Below are 17,864 nucleotides of genomic sequence, written 5' to 3'. Positions count from 1 at the left end.
CATAGACAAATGTAATGTATTGCGAATACATAGAAAGAAGGATCCTTTATTGTATGATTATATGATAGCGGAACAAACACTGGTAGCAGTTACTTCTGTAAAATATCTGGGAGTATGTGTGCGGAACGATTTGAAGTGGAATGATCATATAAAATTAATTGTTGCTAAGGCGGGTACCAGGTTGAGATTCATTGGGAGAGTGCTTAGAAAATGTAGTCCGTCAACAAAGGAGGTGGCTTACAAAACACTCGTTCGACCTGTACTTGAGTATTGCTCATCAGTGTGGGATCCGTACCAGATCGGTCTGACGGAGGAGATAGAGAAGATCCAAAGAAGAGCGGCGCGTTTCGTCACAGGGTTATTTGGTAACCGTGATAGCGTTACGGAGATGTTTAGCAAACTCAAGTGGCAGACTCTGCAAGAGAGGCGCTCTGCATCGCGGTGTAGCTTGCTGTCCAGGTTTCGAGAGGGTGCGTTTCTGGATGAGGTATCGAATATATTGCTTCCCCCTACTTATACCTCCCGAGGAGATCACGAATGTAAAATTAGAGAGATTAGAGCGCGCACGGAGGCTTTCAGACAGTCGTTCTTCCCGCGAACCATACGCGACTGGAACAGGAAAGGGAGGTAATGACAGTGGCACGTAAAGTGCCCTCCGCCACACACCGTTGGGTGGCTTGCGGAGTATAAATGTAGATGTAGATGTATTAAGAAATCACCAAAAAAATTTCTTGAGACAACTCCTTACAAAATTTCACCATGGAGGGCATTGCAAGCAATAAGAAAATATTTCATTACAAACCAAAGATACGTAAGATAAACACTGGATAAACATGAAAACGTAACTCAGCACGAAAATTTATTCTAAACACAAAAGTCCTCATGCTAATGATTAAATCCTTTTCGTATTTCCAAATCTATGAACATTGACTACGACAAAACGTTGTAAAAATAGCAAGAAATTCCTGATTTGGATGTCTCTGTGTTGAACTAAGAATGCCTAACTAAATGATCGACAATAAAGTAGAATATGTTCACTCGCTACCTTTAATCCCGATGTTCTCAACACAGTATCTACCTTACTAAATCCATCTCTTTCCTCACTAAATCCATCTCTTTCAGTGCATAATGTTAATATTCCTTTTGTAATGGCAATATCTTCAATCAGATTAATAAAATAATTTCCAAGAGCACTATGTTCTGCGTCCTTCCTGTACAAGCTCACTCTCACGACATCCTACCATAACTCCCTATCTCTTCTCCTCGAGATCAACACTTAACACCCGCGCATCTTCGCAGAGCACAGATGAACTAACTAGTCTGCGAACAGCGCAACGTCACTGACAAGACTGCTCGCGCGTAACTAAACGATACAAATATCACATGCGTGTCCTGAGACATCCAAAAACGAGAAAATTAGCAACAAAATTACATACACACACCTGCTCAAGTTATCAGCAGAGAATACGCACGATTAGTAAAGTAGTCTTTCAAAGAAGAAAGCTGTACTTTTATTTCTACTATGGTGAGATGTAGCCTACTCCCAGTCATGCATATGGTGCAACGCACGTTTCGAAATTGCTGCGATGCAGAAAGCACCTAACAAGAGCCAACAGTTTTTGGCGAATTACGATATGAGATCACAGTTTCTCGCGCCGACAATCTTGTATAAAACATTCTCAGCTTCACTACCGAATCAAATCTGAGTAAAACCTGCGGGTTTCGACGAAATCCTTCGTCTTCGTCAGGAACAACTGACTGTCGTGGCTGCTGTTGTTGTGCTCACAGACGGCTTGTGATTGGTCACGTGGGCCACGACTGCGTCGTGGTGGTAGAGACACGGTGTCCACGCCTGCACTAGCGGTGCCACTGTTCTCGAAGGAACGTAAACGAATCAGGTCATTCCTCTGTCTCTTCTCGGCGTCGAGAGCCCACCTCCACGCACAACTATGGTTACAGACTCTTTCGCGGTTATTCGAGCACATTCAAATTTTTACTGGTTTTTATATACTGCGCAGTTTGCTAACCACAGTCTCGCAAATGAACACAGAATACTGTAATGTTTGATTAAACTAAAATCGTGTCGCACGCTCGGAAGACAGAGAGAAAAGCGCTCAGTTCTTTACGTTCCTACGAGAGCGGTGGCGTCACCAGTGCAAATATGGACCCAGCATCTGGCAACATGACGTAATGATGACGTACGATGACAATCAGAAGTCATCTATTCGTCACAAATGCTCAGAACAACGGTGTCTGCGACCGTCAGTTGTTCCTCATGTAGATGAAGGAGGAATTCGTCGGTAGCTTGATGTCATAATCAGACTAGGTGCGGCAATAAAAATAATTAGACAATAAATTAATGCACGATTTGGTAATAAGTGGGAGCAACGCTACACAGGCCGGTCGGATTTGGAAGGGACTGCCCTGATCCTGGCTCAGCCTTAAGCCGCTTAATCCGAATATAGTGTCGCTTGCAGCGGTCTCTCCGCGATATTTTCAGAATTTTGTTATAAATTATATAACTCAGTACATATCTCGAAATATCTCTTCTTATCTTACCGATTCCTAAACTTTAATATACGATGATTATAAATGCAGTAGTTTCAAGCTCTATTATTCCTTGGAGCGTGAATTTACTCCATGGAATAGCTTCTCTGCTATCCATATTTTCTCTTATGAAAAGAATGATTCAGATCTTGCCGATTAGCCGTGAAAGTACGAAGATGTATATGTATGTATTGTTGAAATAGTCGCCATCTTGATGAGAATCTGTATGAGAAGGAATTTAATACATGAAAGTAAGTGTGTTCGCGTATTATTTAACTGATTATTATTGACAGTGTCTGCTTACTACGCTTTGTTGCACGGGATCAGTGGGGAACGTTTGATTTACACTGGACGAACCTGCCGTTTTGTACGCTCAAGATATCCAGTTTATTACTTTCAGTAAATGGGCTAACACGGTCTTACCAGCAGATCTCCGGTCGTCCCCATGTGATCACCGAAAGGTAATAATTATTACAAATGTTTTCAAGAGATCGACTGACACTTTTCGTCGCACCGAGACTTCGAAATTGCTTCACTGCCTTATGGAATTTAAGTTGAACTCAATTTAATCAGGATAGAACAGTATTGAACTGTGTGAATGTGATATGCCTGCTTTGTGAATGAGAATTCCCTTACTATACGCATGTTTTTTACTATCCTGATCACTGAAGCTAAATCAGGCCGGTGCGAGAGAGGTTTTCAAATTTCGGATCCCAGAAAAAATATTAAACGAAGGCCTGGAGGTTCCTTTGGAAGACGATCGATTTGCTTTCCCAACACTGTCCTCTCAGAGCGTGGTTTGATGTCGTTGTCGTCGACGGGGAAGCAAACCGGAACTTCTAATTCTTCGATGTATCCCTAGCGGGTTGTACACTCGCCTTTCGTAAAGCACACTGCGGGAATGTGGGCAATTTATTCTCCGTGTAGCTCTCGCAACAGCCGTCCCGATGCATTTTAGACAATGAGTGGAGCCAGCCGGTTGCGCGAGGAATGTCGGCGCCGCGCATTGGAGCGTTGCGGTGGCGCTGACCCGCGGCTATCGGGTAGCGTTCACTTGTTTAGGGGAAAAACCGCCGCGCCGGGGAGGCATCACGGAGATTTGCACGCTCCGGGCTGCAGGGCGCTGACGGCGCCCGGGGAGGCCGTCTCTACTGGGAACTGCAGCGTCCACACGGCCACGGAACGGATCCTCGCTGCGGCGTTTGTGATTTCCTAACAATACTATTAAGTGGTTCACCGACCTTTAAATGAGGGACATGCTTCGCTTCTTCCCTCCTTCGTACAATACACGAATCAGAGATGCGGTTTGAAGCTCGTGAAAAGACACGCCGTCGACTAGAATTGCCGTGGCCGAATCGTGCGTGGGGTCTGCGACGGAACAGTGGTGTACGTAACAGGCATTCTATATACGTTTCTTCTTCGAAAATTTTGGGCCCATCCCTAAAGCTTAATGAATGGCGGCTAGCTTTGTCCCATACTCGTTTGGTTTCTTTTTATTTATCAAGCGTCTTCACTGGTCTTTAATACATGTCTGTTTTATGCACATTGTAATTGCAGTGTATGATGATTCTAGATAAGTAGTTTGTCCTTCTGGTCTAGTGGTAAAGTGCAAACCGGGAGACCATAATGTCGCGGGATCGAACCCCTCTCACACACTGCAGTTTTCCAGTCCGCCTTTATGCTAGCCTCCCAAACGAAGAGACGGTAGGCCAGGAATGACATGTGGTTCGGACTCCACAGTTAAAATTGTAGGTCCCCTTTCCCAGGCACCATTACTGGGTTAGGTAAGGCACGCGCAAATTGTCGAAGTGGCGTCCAATCAGGCGGCTGAACATCCCCTCTTCCTAAGAGATAGTCTCCAATTTTTCCAGTCTGACTATGTAGGTGTAGACCGGATGTGGTTTAAATTCACAGAAATTGTATCGACGGAAATTGAGAGATATATACAAGATACACTGACAAGAGGCAGTATTGATCTCCTATGGTACACAAAACATGTCAGAACACTGTTGTAGAAGCAACAAAAAGAAAGAAAAAGAGGGAAGCCAAATTTCAAAGAATGCAAAACCCCCAAGATTGGTAAAGCCTTACAGAAGCCCGAAATTAAGGGCGGACTTCAATGCTGATGCAATTAATAGTTTCCACAACGAAAGTGTCTCGAAGTCTGTAATGAAGCCCAAAGAGATTATGCTCGTATGTAAAGTACACCAGCGGCAGTATGCCATCAATAACTTCACTGCGCGATAACAATGGTGATATTACTAATGACAGTGCCAGTAAAGTAAAGTTAATAAACACAGTTTTTCGAAATTCCCTCACCTAAGAAGACGTAGTAAATATTCCAGAATTCGCATCAAGAATAACTGCAACAAAGTAACTTAAAAGTAGAGATCATCGGCGTAGCAAACCAGCTTAAACCTCTTATTAAAGGCACGGGCTCCGCTCCAGATTGTATACCACTCAGATTCCTTTCAGAATATGTTAATACAATAGCTCCATACTTAGCAATATTATACAACATCTCGCTAGTCGAAAGATTAGCACCTAAAAACTAAAAAGTCATATCAACATCCAAGAATGGAAATAGGATAATCCGCTGGATTACAGATCCGCGTCGCTAACATCGATTTTCCGTAGGATACTGTGCTCAGACATCGTGAATTACCTCGAAGAAAAAGATTTATCGAGAAACAGCCTACACAGGTTGAGAAAATATCGTTCTGTGAAACGTAACTAGCCATTTGTTTTCACGAAGTAATGAGTAATAGCCACAGGGGATGTCTAACGGATTCGTTATTTTTAGATTTCCTGAAGGCTTTGGACACCGTTCTTCACAAGCCACTTCTAATCAAATTGGTGCCTATAGAGTATCGCCTGACTTGTGCGACTGGATTCGTGATTTACTGTCGGAAGGGTCACAATTCGTAGTAACTGACGGAAAGTCATCGAGTTAAGCAGAACTGATATCAGGCGTTCCCCAAGGAAGTGTTATGGGCCGTTTCCTATTCCTGAGCAATATAAAAAGGTTTACGAGAGAATCTCAGCAGCCCACTTAAATTCTTTTCGGATGACGCTGTCATTTACCGTCTCGTAAAGTCACCAAATGCTCAGAACAGTTGCAAAATGATTTAGAACGGATATCTAAATGGTGCAAAAAGTGGCAATTAACTCTAAACAATGAAAAGAATGAAGTCATTCACATGAATCCACCAGATTTCGGTTACACAATAAATCACACACATCAAAAGGCTGTGAATGCCAGTAAATACTTAGAGATTACAATTACGAGTGACTTAAATTGGAACGATGTATAGGTAATTTGTCGGGAAAGCAAACCAAAGACTACGATTTATTGGGAGAACACTTAGAAAATGCAACACGTCTCCTAAAGAGACTGTTTACAGTAAGTTTGTTCGCCCACTTTTTGAGTATTGGTGTACGGTGTGGAATCGACATCCGTTAGGATTGACGGAGTACATCGAAAAAGTACAAAGAAGGGCAGATCTGTATTCTCGCGAGAATATTTTTTGTATGATCGCGAGCGGAGAGACAGTGCTACTTATGTGATACGCGAAGTAGAACACGGGAAGTGCCGTAGCTCGATTTCCCAGAAATTTCGTCGATTGTAAGAAATATTCATGCACGGACATGGATAGATAAACGAGAAAAAATAAAATAATAATCGGATATCGGTTATGGGTCATAAAAGTGTTCCTCCGTGACGCAAATCACTGGGCCACCACTTCGGTGGAACTTGCGGCGCACAATACGGCACCTAAGGTAAATGTACAACTCTGACCGACTTCGTCTCAGAAACGGTCGAGTATCTACTGATAAGCGCAGACGCGTATTCGCTTATTTAGGCCCCTCTTCCACTGGGCGAAGTTTCTGAGAAATGGGGTCATGTGACTTGCAGTTTTCTCCTCGTTAGAGGGACAAATTACGCGACGTATTGCTCCGCAGATTTACTCGGAAATGTTTATTGACAAAGTCAGATTAATCCTAGCGTTACTGCGCTAATAAATCAGTCTAAATCGGGGTAGTCAGTCTCATTTTGACCCGCCAGACAATATTAAAATAGTCAATTCTCTATACTACTAATAAATGCTCTCTGTCAATATAACGACTGTCAGGACGACTCTCAGATCCTACCACGTGCTGTAACTGAAACATCTCCAACTGGTTTCTAGCAATTCTCAACGATAATATCCTCTATAAACGGTACAAGATAACAGTTTAAGGTCCGAAAGAAAAAGGCCGCACATAAAAAAACACACATCATGTTTTCACGGGAACGAACTATATTCTTCTCTATTAGGTGTCGCTAAGTGCGCCTCGTTCAGATAGCAACTGGCGCCAAAATTTGCTCTGCGGGCTCTTCCCGTAGAGTGCGTTTTTACCCACAACACCCCAGCGATTTATTAGAAAACTGGCAGGCGTCAAAGCCGAAACTCACAGCCGCGCTCGATAACGCATGTGTGAACTCTTTCGTAGCTTTTCGCACAGGTGGAGCAAATTCACTGAGCACTGAGGATCACCCACACCCAACTTCATTCACATCTACTTCTAGATGATAATAAAGCAATTCACACTTAAACGCCTTGTAGAGCGTTCTTCGAGCCACGGTTAGATATTTTTTTCAATCGTTCTACTTTTATCAGGGTGTGGGAAAAATGAGCATTTAAATATTACTATACGATCTCTGATATACCTTATTTTATTACGATTATCATTTCTCTATGCAGGCTGCCGGCAGTAAAGTATTTTAACCTTCAGAGGAGAAAACTCGTGACTGAATTTTCATTAAGAAGTTTATACATTCAGCACTCTTGAAAAAAGTCCCTTCTATCACACGGTGCCCACAATTCCCTTTCGTCACTCCTGAGTCATTTCCTCCGACGCCCTATTTCGCGAGCTCAAAAACAGCTGCGCGAAATTGTTTCAACGTCCATACGTTTCAGCCATTCAGGCCATCGAGCAAAACGTCGGCACTTCAATTGTCCAGTTCCTACTCCCACAAAAATGGCTCTGAGCACTATGGGACTTAACATCTGTGGTCATCAGTCCCCTAGAACTTAGAACTACTTAAACCTAACTACATCACACACATCCATGCCCGAGGCAGGATTCGAACCTGCGACCGTAGCAGTCGCGCGGTTCTGGACTGCGCGCCTAGAACCGCTAGACCACCGCGGCCGGCTACTCCCACAACGGAACGTCTCTGGAAGATGCTGCTTTCTCCAACAACTTTCCAAACGATGTAGGAGACAACCTACCTTCATGCGAAAGTCATTAAGGCCAGCCTAACAGGACACACTCAGAACCCATGGATAAATATTATGGGAAGCCTGGTCCGCAACCTCTAGGGTGGACAAGATCACCTACCACCGAACACTGAAAACCAGCTCTGGCGTACACATTAACCAAAAGACGGGCGAAACGATGCTGTCTACAATGATAAATTATGTCTGTGGAAAAATAATGATCACTGGAATTGTAAACATTTTGTAGGAACTATCTGTAAACAATCTTAAGCCAAGCAGATGTTGCCGGTGCTGAGACAAGACCTCGTAAGTAGTCAAAGATTAGCTTTCGTGTCAATAAGGCGCCGTAGTTGTGCAGCGTTCTGTATGTTGCTGTTGAGCTGTGAACGAAAGCATTCGTTTATTGTAACGCAGTTTTGAAGTCAAGTTTGAATATTAAGCTCGGGGGAATCGACTGCTGAAAGTAATATGCTGAGGAATTTCTGTTCGAAATATTAAAGCTACTTTTGCTTCGCCAAGGTTCATATATATATGAAAGAGAGGGACAGTTGACAGTCTCAATGAATCTTGGCGAAGAAAAAGTAGCTTTAATACTTCGAACAGAAATTCCTCAGCACATTACTTTCAGCAGTCGATTCCCCCGACCTTAATATTCAAACTTGACTTCAAAACTGCCTTATAATAAACGAATGCTTTCGTTCACAGCTCAACAGCGACATACAGAACTCTGCACACACACACACACACACACACACACACACACACACACACATATATATATATATATATATATATATATATATATATATATATATATATATGAAAATGTGAAACTTCCTTGACATTAAGCTATATATATGGATTAAATTTCAACAATTTAAATACAGCCAAGAACATTTACGAACACAAGAGAAGGGGAAAAATTATGTTCAGACTCTGGAATGCATTGAAGCGTAACCCATCGGGAATAATTTTAAATTAACATCACTTTGTTAGAGTATTTTAGACCAAATAAATTAGCAGCAGAAGGAAGGTCATTGGGATTCTCAGCTCAATATTATGGAGCAGGAAAGTAATAACCCGAACCAAAAAAACCATATAGAAATCAATACTAGATAGCATAGTTATGTATGGTGTGGAGACTTGGACTAAAAGCCTGAAACACGTAAAAAAACTTCAAGCAGTAGAAATGGACTTCTGGAGAAGATCAGCAAGAATTTCTAGAAAAGAGAAAGTAAGAAACGACGCAATAATTAAGAGAATGGAAGTAAGAGAAAGAATGCGTGACGTGATGGATAGAAGGAAGTTACAATGGTACGGGCGTGTAAAGGAAGCCAGAATTCCGAAAAGGATCCTGGAAAGCGAACCAGAGGGAAAGAAGAGAAGAGGACGCCCTATGATCACCTGGCTCCAAAACGTACGATTGACAATGAGAAGGCTTGGCGCAGAGGAAGAAGGTACACAAAATCGAAAGACCTGGAGGGACATCCTGAGGAGATAGATTAAGATCTTGTGAAAAATATGTAATAATTTGCAGGTATTTGTTATGTTGGAGAATAGCCAAAGCCTATTACCACAGGGACTCTACGCCTTCAGGCCCCACATTATACCAACAGCGGTCGCCTATCGTATCCTGAATACTCTGATCACAGGTTGGTACAGGAAGCTTCTAAAACAACAAGCAACATACATAATGAATTCACGAAGCTACAACCCGCCCCGAGTTCGGGATACTAACACAATGGCATTAAATACAGTTAATAAAAGATTTTCATCTGTAAGAAAACTTTAAAATCCAACTTTAAATAACACATACCCAGCGTCAGTGAATGGCGCCACAAAATCACTCAGCAATTACTTGACTTGAATTAATTAACCTTTCAGTAATAAATCATCAGTGAACGGTTGCTGTGATAATCCAATAGGCCAATGTCTGGAAATTTAAGGTTCCTAAACAAGAGTATATCTCGATAAATGCGGTCCACTTAAGATAAGTCAATAAAATTGAAATCACACAAAGGCTTCAAAATGAACTTTACACATATCTAAGAAAAACACCTTTTAGAAAAGCAGCCCGCACATTGACATACAAAATTAACTTGTGGCTAATAAAGCTCAGTGCTGATAGGTGGTGGGCAAAACATAGGTGACGAAAAAAGTTTTACAGACTTGCAGATGCTCACCCAGATTATCCCGAAGCCAAACCGAATTCAGTTCGAGCACGTACAATAACTTTCCATCACCGCACAACACGTTCCGGATGTGACACCACGTAAAGGCGCTAAGCATTGATTGTATTCCACTCTAGCAGCCACCAGAATACCGTATCACAGTACGGTTAAAAATGCCAACACGACCCGGTGCAACATGGAACTTCCTTCACGCCGAGCGCCGTCTCTCCATAAAAGCCCGTAAACGACGGCTTAATAACATATCACAACATTGCTCGGTTTCCACGGCTGTGTACTACAAGTTTTAAAGCATACTTCGGCACCACATCACAGCATGCCTCCCGTGAACTTAGTTTCGACGAAGCACTGCAATCCGCTCGTTGCCCGTCCACAATTTGTTTCCTCGGTCCTCGCTTTCCTCCTTTAAGCTTCTGCGATGCATGCTCGCCACCGGCAGGCCTATAGCAAGACTTTCTGCAATCGACCCAACTGAGTAGTAATAAAATGTGCACTTCGTATTTTGTAAGAGACTTGGAAAATCAGTACTTTTATTATAGAGCGTATTGTCAAGTCTCTTGTAATTAAAACAATATACGATGGCTATTCGGAAAGCAAGTTCCAGTCGATCGCGAAATGGAAAAACTAAATATTTGTAAAGCTTTTTACTGATGTGTTGGGCAGTGTCTACAGTATGCCCGTCAATCCTATCACACCGGTCACGTCAGTTATGAGCTCACAGTGAGCACGTAAAGATGCCTAGAAAATAGTCTCTCCCTCCTAGTACAAGAGCCTGGTGAGAAATTTCGGCTGAAGGTATGCAGCCCACATTACATAACTGCCCTTGCTTTTCCTTTTTCAAATCAAATTTCAGCCGCATTCTACAGGGGCAATGAAGATGCTCTTGCAGCGTTTTCTATGGGAAGTATTTGATCACCCATAATACAGCCCGTAATTGGCTCTCTCTGAGTTTCATCTCCTCTCCCATCAACCGCTAGCTATGAAGACAACATTTTGGAACAGACTTTAGAGCTGCGTAGTGAACCGGCGAAAACACTGGCGGACCCCTTCTATGACGAGGGTTTTGGAAAGATGGTACAACCCTAAGACAAATGTCTACGTTGGAGCGGCTATGTAGGTACGTAGCTGCAAGTTGTAACTAACTGATGCAAACAAAACATTTTTGATTTTCACAGTGGTTCCATTTCCTGGCCGATCGGAGCTTAATTTCCGAATACCCCTTGTATTTTTTTAATGATGCGTCACTACGAATCCTGTAGAGAAATTGGTGGCAACGGAGTACAGACACTCTCAAGACACTGAACATTCGCAAATAGGGTATGTCAGCCGTCAGATGGTGCTGTTACCGACGTGTAGCACGCATTTGACTGGCACCAATTTGGGAATGTTGTTTCCGTGTGGCGTTGAACTGAAGAGTGCCGATTTCACCACTCCAAAGAGCTTTTTCAAAAGGTGATAAACGTTCGTTGGTTAAAATGTACCTTGCGGGGATAAAAGTACATCAGAATGTTTTCGAGGATTACTTGAAGCCTGTGGCGAGAATGCATTACCGAATAGGGCGGTAGCACGATGGGCCAAGGAGTTTCGCGCGGATCGGAAAGAGATTACGGATTTTTAGCGCACAGTTTGGCTGTCCATGCCTCAGTATCAGATTGACATCGCCACCCCTGGAGAATAGCTGCATCCAGCTACGCGGCGCAAACGGCCCCGTTTATTGCGAGACGATCGCGCTATATTGTTGCATGACAATGCACTTTGTCACGTCGTAGAAGATGTCAAGTCCTTGTTGCACCGGTGGCATTGCGGGTCTTGGAATACTCTCCGAACTAACCAGATAAGAGTCCTTGTGACTTCGACCTGTTTACGAAGCTGAAGGAGCCCATAAGAGGCCACTGATTTCCTGAAGCGGCTTATCTGTACTCCGGGCAATAGAGCGCTCTTGTCAACAACATTTAACGCCCTGCCAGCGGTCCCAAAGGCTTCCTGGCATTTGTTCTAAGGCTCTAAGGTATTAAAAACTGCGGGTGACTACTTTGAGGGAAAGTAATATACCTGTACTCGTTAGTTCATCAAATGCAGCAATCTATCAATGTGGCCAGTACTTTATTTTCAGCTCTCGTGTTTGAGTGCGTGCACCTGTAAGGGCCAGCCGGCCGCGGTGGTCTCGCTTTTCTAGGCGCGCAGTCCGGAACCGCGCGACTGCTGCGGACGCAGGTTCGAATCCTGCCTCGGGTATGGATGTGTGTGATGTCCTTAGGTTAGTTAAGTTTAAGTAGTTCTGAGTTCTAGGGGACTGATGACCACAGTTGTTAAGTCCCATAGTGCTCAAAGTCATTTGAACCATTTGTAAGGGCCAGTCAAATGAAAATCAGACACAAAAAAGTCTTTATTATTTCAAAAGTAATCACCGTAACTGTTAATACATGTACTACTATGAGACAAGACAGATAGTGTATTCATGGAAAAATGATTGCGATTGCCTACGTTATCACGATTGTACCCATGCTTGCACCATTTCGTCCGCAGCAGATCGACGCCGACAAACGTCTATCTTGAAGGCTCAAAAAGTATGCAAATCCCATGGGGAGAGATCAGGACTGTGTGGAGGCTGTGTAATGGCTTCTTAGAGAAATGTCTGCAGTCTACTAGAAACAACAGGCACGCCAACTTCATGATGACCTATTTCTTTGACTGCAAGGGTGTGCTGCACAGCGGTACGGTACGTGGACATTCTGCAGAAACTGGAACGTACCATCAAGTCCAAACGCCCAGAAATGTTCACGCTTGGCATCATTCTGTTGAACAATAATGCTCGCGCACATATTGCCAATGTCGTTTCGACTACGCTGCATAACTCTCATTGAGAAGCCTTCTCACCACGTGATTTCCATATTGTTGGAACCTTGAAGAAAGACATTCGTGGCCGCCGATTTGCTTCGAACGAAGAGGTGGACGCCTGTGTACAATAATGGTTCCGTAGGGAAACGCAAACTCAAACATTTATGGCGCTTAGTTTTGAAATCATAAACGGCTTACTTACTCATTTTCCATGTGTCTCGTTCTCATCTGACTGCTCCTTACATCCACGCATCAAAAAGTTTTGAATCACTTTGGTTCCGAAAGTTCCGGTATCTGTGCAGAAAATTGGAATAGATACCAACATAAACATCATTTCCGTCCTTTATTTCTCATGAAAACCACAAATTGCATGTTGTACCTCCATACAGCGAGACCTCCAGAGGTGGTGGTCCAGATTGCTCTACACACTGGTACCTCTAACACCCAGTAGCACGTCCTCTTGCATTGATGCAAGCCTGTATTCGTCGTTGCATACTATCTACAAGTTCATCAAGCCACTGTTGGCTTAGATTGTCGCATTCCTCAACGGCGATTTGGCGAACATCCCTCAGAGTGGTTGGTGGATCACATCGTCCATAAACACCCCATTTAAATCAATCCCAGGAATGTTCGATAGGGTTCATGTCTGGAGAACATGCTGACCACTCTAGTCGAGCGATTTCGTTATCCTGAAAGAAGTCATTGACAAAATGTGCACGACGACAGCGCGAATTGTCGTCCATGAAGACGAATGCCTCGTCAATGTGCTGCAAATATGGTTGCACTAGGAGGATGGCATTCACGTATCGTACAGCCGTTACGGCAACTTCCTTGACCTCCAGCTGCGTGCGTCGGCCCCACATAACGCTACCTCAAAACAGCAGAGAACCTCCTCCTTGCTGCAACCGCTGAACAGTGCGTCTAAGGCCTTCAGCCTGCCCGGGTTGCCTCCAAACACGTCCACGACGATTGTCTGGTTGAAGGCATATGCGATTCTCAGCGGTGAAGAGAACGTGATGCCATTCCTGAGCGGCCCATTCCGCATGTTGTTGGGCCCATCTGCACTGCGCTGCACGGTGCCGTGGTTGCAAGGTGGACCTCGCCATGGACGTCGGGAGTGAAGTTGCTCATCGTGCAGCCTATTGCGCACAGTTTGAGTCGTAACACGACGTCCTGTGGCTGCACAAAAAGCATTATTCTTCATGGTGGCGTTGCTATCAGGGTTTCTCCGAGCCGTAATCCTAGCGGTCATCCACTGAAGTAGTAGCCCTTGGGTGGACAGAACGAGGCTTGTAATCGACAGTTCCTGTCTCTCTGTATCTACTCCATGTCCGAACAACATGGCTTTGGTTCACTCCGAGACGCCTGGACACTTCCCTCACTGAGAGCCCTTCCTGGGGCAAAGTAACAATGCAGATGAGATCGAACCGCGATATTGACCGTCTAGGCAAGGTAGAACTGACACCACGAGCCTCGTACCTCCTTCCTGGTGGAAAGACTGTAAATGATCGGCTGTCGGACCCCCTCCGTCTAATAGGAGCTGCTCGTGCATGTTTTTTTACAGCTTTGGGCGGGTTAAGTGACATCTCTGAACAGTGAAAGGGACTGTGTCTGTGATACAATATCTCCAGTCAATCTCTGTCTTCAGGAGTTCTGGGAACTGGGGTGATGCGAAACTTTTTGATGTGTGTAGAATAGCTTGAACCGGTTGACAGGTCATACCTCATATCATCTGCTGCTGAGCACTTCCGACTCAGCACAGATACACAGGCCAATGACAGAATGACTGGTCGAAAAACGATATGACTGTTTTCATAACCACTTTGAACGGTGCTGACAACGCCATAATTTTTCCACGCAGTGAAGCTTTAGAGGGTAAAGAATCAAGCTCCTTTAATTAAACATGGATGATACATAACCGCTACTATTTACCTATGTATTCTGTGATGAGACTGAAACTAACTGTAGATGCTGCTATCGTTTCAGACTGTTTCTAATGGTTTTCATTCGTATCGTTACTTTTTGTCAGTTAAAAGTGAATGTACTTCATTGCGTACGCACTAAAGGCAATGTTATGCTTCCCACATTATGGCATCTCTTTGGTATCGCATTTTTTTTCTGCAGTAGAACGATAGTTTTCTACAAGACGAAGACCAGTTTGCCATCGTTTGAAGAAAGTGACCTGGGTATTCTCGACTAACGTGATCAAAACACCGACGAAAAAACTGTAGAACAGTGAAGCTTCGCTAGTAGTCTGAAACGTTTCTCCAAAAATAATTATTACCCGTGCTATGAAATGCGAAATGCCATACGTTTGTCTACGATATTTCGATAATTCCATATGCAGAAAACCGATGTGTTATTTAATTTTTTCCTTATTGCGCGTGCTAAATGATCGTGTACCTCAGGATTGTAACATATCCCTCAAGAGAAGGTATGTTTGCTAAAATTATTGAACGTTAATCCTCCGACAGCTAACTGTTCGGAGGTGGAATACATCACAGTGACCAGAGCAGAGGCATATGAACAAAAACATCAATAACCAGAATTTAAATATCAACTTGTATTAATAGTTATACAAGGCTAAGGGCGGTTCCACTATATGCTATTTTCTGATTTTGTTTTAGAGTCATGTACAGAGTCTTTATCTACATCTACATTTACACTCCGGAAGCCACCCAACGGTGTGTGGCGGAGGGCAGTTTACGTGCCACTGTCATTACCTCCCTTTCCTGTTCCACTCACGTGTGGTTCGCGGGAAGAGCGACTGCCGGAAAGCCTCCGTGCGCGCTCGAATCTCTATAAATTTACACCCGTGATCTCCTCTGGAGGTATAGGTAGGGGGAAGCAATATATTCGATACTTCATCCAGAAACGCACCCTTTCGAAACCTGGACAGCAAGCTACACCGCGATGCAGAGCGCCTCTCTTGCAGAGTCTGCCACATGAGTTTGCTAAACATCTCCGTAACGCTATCACGCTTACCAAATAACCCTGTGACGAAACGCGCCGCTCTTTTTTTTGGATCTTCTCTATCTCCTCTGTCAACCCGACCTGGTACGGATCCCACACTGATGAGCAATACTCAAGTATAGGCCCAACGAGTGTTTCGTAAGCCACCTCCTTTGTCGATGGACTACATTTTCTAAGGACTCTCCCAATGAATCTCAACCTGGTACCCGCCTTACCAACAATTAATTTTATTTGATCATTCCAGTTCAAATCGTTCCGTACGCATACTCCCAGATATTTTACAGAAGTAACTGCTACCAGTGTTTGTTCCGCTATCATATTATCATACAAGAAGTATCCTTCCTTCTATGTATTCGCAATACATTACATTTGTCTATGTTAAGGGTCAGTTGCCACTCCCTGCACCAAGTGCCTATCCGCTGCAGATCTTCCTGCATTTCTCTGCAATTTTCTAATGCTGCAACGTCTCTGCATACTACAGCATTATTCGTGAAAAGCGGCATGGGACTTCCGACACTATCTACTAGGTCATTTATATATATTGTGAAAAGCAATGGTCCCATAACACTCCCCTGTGGTACGCCACAGGTTAGTTTAACGTCTGTAGACGTCTCTCCATCGAGAACAACATGCTGTGATCTGTTTGCCAAAAACTCACCAATCCAGCCACACAGCTGGTCTGATATTCCGTAGGCTCTTACTTTGTTTATCAGGCGACAGTGCGGAACTGTATCGAACTCCTTCCGGAAGTCAAGGAAAATGGCATCTACGTGGGAGCCTGTATCTAATGTTTTCTGGGTCTCATGAACAATTAAAGCGAGTTGGGTGTTACACGATCGCTGTTTCCGGTATTCATGTTGATTCCTACAGAGTAGATTCTGGGTTTCCAGAAATGACATGATACGCGAACAAAAAACATTTTCTAAAATTCTACAACAGATCGATGTCAGAGATATAGACTTACAGTTTTGCGCATCTGCTCGACGACCCTTCTTAAAACTGGGACTACCTGTGCTCTTTTCCAATCATTTGGAACCTTCCGTTCCTCTAGAGAGTTGCGGTAAACGGCTGTTAGAAGGGGGCAGGTTCTTTCGCGTACTCTGTGTAGAATCGAACTGGTATCTCGTAAGGTCCAGTGGACTTTCCTCTGTTAAGTGATTTCAGTTGCTTTTCTATTCCTTGGACACTTATTTCGATGTCAGCCATTTTTTTCGTTTGTGCGAGGATTTAGAGAAGGAACTGCAGTGCGGTCTTCCTCTGTGAAACAGCTTTGGAAAAAGGTGTTTAGTATTTCAGCTTTACGCGTGTCATCCTCTGTTTCAATGCCATCATCATCCCAGAGTGTCTGGATATGCTGTTTCGATCCACTTACTGATTTAACGTAAGACCAGAACTTCCTAGGATTTTCTGTCAAGTCGGCACTGGGGAGCGGAAAGCTTGGTGTCGGCTGAACGTGATAATATGAAGTGTAATGCAATAAAACTCTTCATTACACAGAAACAGTAATAGGACTTCACAATAAGAAATTTACATTTCAAGGTTCGACCTGTAAAAATGCAAATGTACCTGGTGATCAAAAAGTCAGTATAAATTTGAAAACTGAATAAATCACGGAATAATGTAGATAGAGAGGTACAAATTGACACACATGCTTGGAATGACATGGGTTTTTATTAGAACCGAAAAATGCAAAAGTTAAACAAATGTCCGACAGATGGCGCTTCATCTTATCTGAATAGCAATAATCAGCATAACAAAGTACGACAAAGCAAAGGTGACTTTCTTTACAGGAAATGCTCAATATGTCCACCATCATTCCTCAACAATAGTTGTAGTCGAGTAATAATGTTGTGAACAGCACTGTAAAGCATATCCGGAGTTAATGTGAGGCATTTGCGTCGGATGTTGTCTTTCAGCATCCCTAGAGATGTCGGTCGATGACGATACACTTGCGACTTCAGGTAACCCCAAAGCCAATAATCGCACGGACTGAGATCTGGGGACTTGGGAGGCCAAGCATGATGAAAGTGGCGGCTGAGCACACGATCACCAC

Source organism: Schistocerca americana, chromosome 7 (genome assembly GCF_021461395.2).
Source record: "Schistocerca americana isolate TAMUIC-IGC-003095 chromosome 7, iqSchAmer2.1, whole genome shotgun sequence".
Lineage (NCBI taxonomy): Eukaryota > Metazoa > Arthropoda > Insecta > Orthoptera > Acrididae > Schistocerca > Schistocerca americana.
Note: the sequence above shows the minus strand (reverse complement) of the source record.